At 33.3% G+C, this 7,374-nt stretch overlaps 1 long non-coding RNA gene across 1 annotated transcript; it reads left to right on the forward strand.

Annotated features, from left to right (window-relative positions):
* The first annotated feature begins 156 nt into the window (after positions 1-156).
* Positions 157-1,673, forward strand: LOC149805955 (uncharacterized). The gene is made up of 3 exons (XR_016419830.1): positions 157-501; positions 1,020-1,056; positions 1,597-1,673. It is a non-coding gene; the product is annotated as an uncharacterized LOC149805955 (long non-coding RNA).
* The last annotated feature ends 5,701 nt before the right edge of the window (positions 1,674-7,374 follow it).

Raw genomic sequence — 7,374 nt, forward strand, 5'->3', positions numbered from 1 at the left:
TTGACATAGGGGTACAAATATGAATACACAGAACACTGAAAAGTAAATTTCTACAAAATAGAAAAGTGTTATATATAAAATATCCTCACTGGTTCAAATTTTACTCTAAATAAGGATACAACTCAGTTAATTTCTCCTTTGCTGAACCTTCACCTTGAGAGTGGAGACACATCTACAGTATATAACACACAGTCAATACATAATAAAAATTTCATTAAAATTAAACTTCTGTGAACTTATCTTCAGTGGTTCATAAGGTATACTCTGGACAATGATATAAATCAAAGATTCTGAATTAATTTTCTCTTCCCATTACCTTAACCTTGAAGCTGCGGTGATGCTATAATATGCAAGCCAAAAACTATACATGATATATAATTGCCTGAAGCTTCATTGAAATATCTTAAGTGGTTCAAAGATTATAAAACAACTCGCAATTAGAAAATAAGTCAAAGAATTACATGCTGTGAATTCGGTCTTGTGACTGAGCTTGTATCAAAGGTATCCAACACATCATCCATGTCATATAATCTGTAAGGTATCCAACACATCATTCATGTTATACAATCTGTAAGGTATCCAACACATCATTCATGTTATATAATCTGTAAGGTATCCAACACATCATTCATGTTATATAATCTGTAAGGTATCCAACACATCATTAATGTTAAATAATCTGTAAGGCATCCAACACATCATTAATGTTAAATAATCTGTAAGGCATCCAACACATCATCCATGTTATATAATCTGTAAGGTATCCAACACATCATTCATGTTATATAATCTGTAAGGCATCCAACACATCATTCATGTTATATAATCTGTAAGGTATCCAACACATCATCCATGTTATATAATCTGTAAGGCATCCAACACATCATTCATGTTATATAATCTGTAAGGTATCCAACACATCATTAATGTTAAATAATCTGTAAGGTATCCAACACATCATTCATGTTATATAATCTGTAAGGTATCCAACACATCATTAATGTTAAATAATCTGTAAGGTATCCAACACATCATCCATGTTATATAATCTGTAAGGTATCCAACACATCATTCATGTTAAATAATCTGTAAGGTATCCAACACATCATTAATGTTAAATAATCTGTAAGGCATCCAACACATCATCCATATGTTATATAATCTGTAAGGTATCCAATTCATCATCCATACGTTATATAATCTGTAAGGCATCCAACACATCATCCATATGTTATATAATCTGTAAGGCATCCAACACATCATCCATATGTTATATAATCTGTAAGGCATCCAACACATCATCCATGTCATATAATCTGTAAGGCATCCAACACATCATCCATACATTATATAATCTGTAAGGCATCCAACACATCATTCATATGTTATATAATCTGTAAGGCATCCAACACATCATCCATACATTATATAATCTGTAAGGTATCCAACACATCATTCATATGCTATATAATCTGTAAGGTATCCAACACATCATTCATATGCTATATAATCTGTAAGGTATCCAACACATCATTCATATGCTATATAATCTGTAAGGTATCCAATTCATCATCCATACGTTATATAATCTGTAAGGTATCCAACACATCATTCATATGCTATATAATCTGTAAGGCATCCAACACATCATCCATATGTTATATAATCTGTAAGGTATCCAATTCATCATCCATGTTATATAATCTGTAAGGTATCCAACACATCATCCATGTTATATAATCTGTAAGGTATCCAACACATCATCCATGTTATATAATCTGTAAGGTATCCAACACATCATTCATATGCTATATAATCTGTAAGGTATCCAACACATCATTCATATGCTATATAATCTGTAAGGCATCCAACACATCATCCATATGTTATATAATCTGTAAGGCATCCAACACATCATCCATGTTATATAATCTGTAAGGTATCCAACACATCATCCATGTTATATAATCTGTAAGGTATCCAACACATCATCCATGTTATATAATCTGTAAGGTATCCAACACATCATTCATATGCTATATAATCTGTAAGGTATCCAACACATCATTCATATGTTATATAATCTGTAAGGTATCCAACACATCATTCATATGCTATATAATCTGTAAGGTATCCAATTCATCATCCATACGTTATATAATCTGTAAGGTATCCAACACATCATTCATATGCTATATAATCTGTAAGGCATCCAACACATCATCCATATGTTATATAATCTGTAAGGTATCCAATTCATCATCCATACGTTATATAATCTGTAAGGTATCCAACACATCATTCATATGCTATATATTCTGTAAGGCATCCGACACATCATCCATATGTTATATAATCTGTAAGGCATCCAACACATCATCCATATGTTATATAATCTGTAAGGTATCCAATTCATCATCCATATGTTATATAATCTGTAAGGCATCCAACACATCATCCATGTTATATAATCTGTAAGGTATCCAACACATCATTCATATGCTATATAATCTGTAAGGCATCCAACACATCATCCATATGTTATATAATCTGTAAGGCATCCAACACATCATCCATACATTATATAATCTGTAAGGTATCCAACACATCATCCATATGTTATATAATCTGTAAGGTATCCAACACATCATCCATATGTTATATAATCTGTAAGGTATCCAATTCATCATCCATACGTTATATAATCTGTAAGGTATGCAACACATCATCCATACATTATATAATCTGTAAGGTATCCAACACATCATCCATATGTTATATAATCTGTAAGGTATCCAACACACCATCCATACGTTATATAATCTGTAAGGTATCCAACACATCATCTGTACATGTCATATAATATGTAAGGCATCCAACACATCATCTATACATGTCATATAATCTGTAAGGCATCCAACACATCATCTATACATGTCATATAATCTGTAAGGCATCCAACACATCATCTATACATGTCATATAATCTGTAAGGCATCCAACACATCATCTATGCATGTCATATAATCTGTAAGGCATCCAACACATCATCTATACATGTCATATAATCTGTAAGGCATCCAACACATCATCTATGCATGTCATATAATCTGTAAGGCATCCAACACATCATCTATACATGTCATATAATCTGTAAGGCATCCAACACATCATCTATACATGTCATATAATCTGTAAGGCATCCAACACATCATCTATACGTGTCATATAATCTGTAAGGCATCCAACACATCATCTATACATGTCATATAATATGTAAGGCATCCAACACATCATCTATACATGTCATATAATCTGTAAGGCATCCAACACATCATCTATACATGTCATATAATCTGTAATGCATCCAACACATCTTCTATACATATGATATAATCTCTAAGGCATCCAATACATCATCTATACATGTCATATAATATGTAAGGCATCCAACACATCATCTATACATGTCATATAATCTGTAAGGCATCCAGCACATCATCTATACATGTCATATAATCTATAAGGCATCCAACACATCATCTATACATGTCATATAATCTGTAAGGCATCCAACACATCATCTATACTGGTTAGAGACCAATTCTCGCCGCATACCAATTGTCGCCATAGTAATAATAACTCGTAACCGCACGCGAAGTTTTCATTCCTGTTTAGAAAATAAGAAGATTGATTTAAGCCGACAAGTCTGAGAAAAAATAAGCATTCAGTAAATCCATTTAGTAAAGAAAATAACCAAAATCACCACTTTAGCCCCTTACGCCTCCATTTACTGACGTGGGGAGTCACGTGGTACAATTAGCATACATAGGTCAACAATAACTATGTCATAAAACAATATCTTAATGTAGGCTCCCGCTTTTATAGCAGATGCTGTAAAGGAGAATTACAACATTTCCAAAATAAAGCATCCTCATTTAAGAAGTGGACATTAATGTAACCTTTACATAATGTGTTAAAAAATCCCGGTTTGTTCAACCGGTGATTAAGTAAAATTTCATGCATTCCTATCATAAATCGTAACTGGTAAAGAATATTAATTTGAATTACAAAGCAACACAAATCAAAAATTAATTATGTCGGTAGTGGATGATTTAAAAAAAAAACAGGAAAAAGTGGCGAGAATTGGTCTCCAACCAGTACATGTTATATAATCTGTAAGGCATCCAACACATCATCTATACAGGTCATATAATCTGTAAGGCATCCAACACATCATCTATACATGTCATATAATCTGTAAGGCATCCAACACATCATCTATGCATGTCATATAATCTGTAAGGCATCCAAAACATCATCTATACATGTCATATAATCTGTAAGGCATCCAACACATCATCTATACATGTCATATAATCTGTAAGGCATCCAACACATCATCTATACATGTCATATAATCTGGAGGAGTTTAATTAAGATATCTTAGTGGTTCAAAAGTGATATTCTTTATATATACAAGTCAGTGTATTACAATTCCCTTGCTGGTACCTTGACCTTGAGACAAGGGCCTGGCCAGGTTACATGGACACATGGTCTACCAATGATATACTTGGGTCAAGTTTTATGTGATCTCCAGCCACTAAACAGTTATGGGCCACACATGCAATTGATAAAGGACAGATGGACATACAGAAAACTCCACAACATAACATTCCTAACATAAGACAGGCTATTAAGTTATATGAAGTAGTACAATACATAAATGTTACAGTAAAACCTATACAAATATGATTATTGTCTATCAACATCAATCTTTTTTCATACTGGTTCTATTTTTAAATACTTTTGATGCTCAAATTCATAATACTTTTGGAAATACTGTAGCCACATTGTATTCATTTGTGGCTTTATCCCTCAATGTTCTAAACTAACCTAGTCTCAGTCCCTGATAGTTCCCTAATAATGAATCAATAAATTAAAAAAGGACATCTTATGTAACGAGTTACTGTAACAAGGCCAATTTTTTTATATTTCCATTTAACCACTGGCATCCTGTGTCTATGTACTCCTTTTTCTATAACAACAATCTCCAGCAATGGATTATCCCAGCTTTATGTTAAAGATCATTTTTGTTCTTTACTGAACACTACTCAAGGAGGTTATCATTTTTATTGTACACAAAGTTCTTTGACTGAATGCACACAAAATATTTTCCCAGATCAAAAAATAGTCTGGACATCCAAACTTACTACATTTGATACCATATTCGTGTATTTACAGCCAATACCACCACCATAATTTAATTATCTGTTTCTTCATATAATCATTAAAATTTACTCTTCAAAGGATTGATACCTCATAACAAATATGTCTGAAAACGGTATTATTAGTAGATTTCTGTAAGTTTCCGATCGGTACATATTTAGGTATTGCATCCTTGATTAAATATACATCTCTTCCTTGCATTTGAAGTTGGTGTGGTTACCTGTGAAGTTACAGTCTTTGGCTAGATAAAGTGTCAACATAACGATCAAAGACGTGATGCCTGTAAAGATGTCTATAGCAGAAACATTTACCACCACATACTTGACATCATTTAGACATCATATTTCTGTTCTCCCGAAACCTGGCATTGCATCACTTGAAATAACTGGTTTTCTTACTTTATTTGTTTTAATAGCACTTTTAACACCATCCTGGCTATATCACATCAAGGAAATCAAAGCTTAGCATCTTTCCAAAGACATGCAAGGCAGTCTCTACAATGCATGTGCCCCAAAATAAGTAAATTACATCATGTGTATTTTCCCACTCTGCAAACACCACACAAGTTTGACATTATATAGTTTACAGTTTTTTTCTGGAAAAGGATGGATAATTGGAAAAGGATGGATAATCTCCAGCCTGCTTCCCTTCAGTCAAGTCACATCAGTACATAATCCTCTGTTACAGAGTGCTGCTTTCACATTTTTCTGCATTAAATCCAACAAGTATGCTCCACTGATGGCTTCTGTCATGCACTTGACAAATTCATTGACTTCCATTTCTCACAAATTTATCTTGTATTTTTTTACCTTCTGCTGATAATAAAATAGTGACATTTTGATGGTTTATTTTTGTGATTTTGAGACTGCTCACGCACTCCTTTAGGCCCAGGTTGTTCACACTGCTCTTTCACTATTTAATTTGTCTCTCACTCCATTGTTCCTGAGATTTAATTTACATTTTTGTTCAAATGTAGTTGATATAGCATACATTTGACAGAACCAAGATGTCAGCCTTGGACAGATTGAGAGATTTGTTAAACCTTGTCAGGAGTTTTTACTTCAATCATGTCTTTCAATGACCCAAATTTTAGCATGCAAATGGACAAAAATGACAACTACTGAGCAAATCTCCTTGTCTTATATTACGATATACACATCATCTCCCCACATTAGCACTTTCACATTTACCTTATTGCCTCTTTTACTGTCCTTATATGCAGCACAGGCATTTTTAGCCTTTCATAGTAGATTTCTGCCTAGATTATACCTGTTGCAGTCCTCATCATTGTTGATCTCAGTGCTTAGGATATGATGTATTGTTATGGGATCCAGATTTCATCTGGAGTCAACCTGAAGTTTCCTCAGAATGGAAAATGCCCTTTTGGTGCATGCATTGGAATTTGGCAATGTTAGTACATCTATGCTGTGTCCAATAAGAAGTTTCAATTGTTTCCTGCCTGTGGGCAGGTTGTGGACTGCCTACCAGAAAAACTCAAGGTTGGTATTACATAGGTCGAATTTGGGAATTCTTCTTAAAACAGACTTTAATGGATTTGGCAGAATGAATACTCAGGTCCCTTTGAATTTGACTAAAATGACTGATATTTCTAAATTCCATCCATTATGGAGTTTCACATACTATTTTGGTTGGTTAGATTTTGCCATTACAGCACTGCAATGGAGATAATGCTTGATATCTTGACAAACTTTAAATAGAAAAGAAAGAAAAAAAACCCAGTTTTATGCCAATTGAGCTCTTTAGTAATTACTAATCTAACTGTAGTCCATTAACATATTTAATCCTTTCTGAACTACTTCTTGTCACACATACTATATATCATCTCAACAGACTTTAAAGACTGAAGCCAAACCAACCCTGCTGAAAGAATCCAAGTAATGTTAATTGTTTTATGCTGCTTGAACTTTACAGTAATCTACCCATAACCTATTAATGTCTTTGATCCTTTTTAGATTACTACTGATCACACATAGTATAATGCAATAATTACATTTAGGTTATTGTCTATCAAGTCAAAAATGAAAAGTGTCAAGCTAAAGCCAGATCAGTCTCATGAACGCAGGAAGTCTTTGACATAAAATATACTACAATGGAAGGAAGGAGTGGAAGAAACAATGGGAAACC

This window comes from Sinohyriopsis cumingii, chromosome 2 (assembly GCF_028554795.1).
Source record: "Sinohyriopsis cumingii isolate HCF-2022 chromosome 2, ASM2855479v2, whole genome shotgun sequence".
Lineage (NCBI taxonomy): Eukaryota > Metazoa > Mollusca > Bivalvia > Unionida > Unionidae > Sinohyriopsis > Sinohyriopsis cumingii.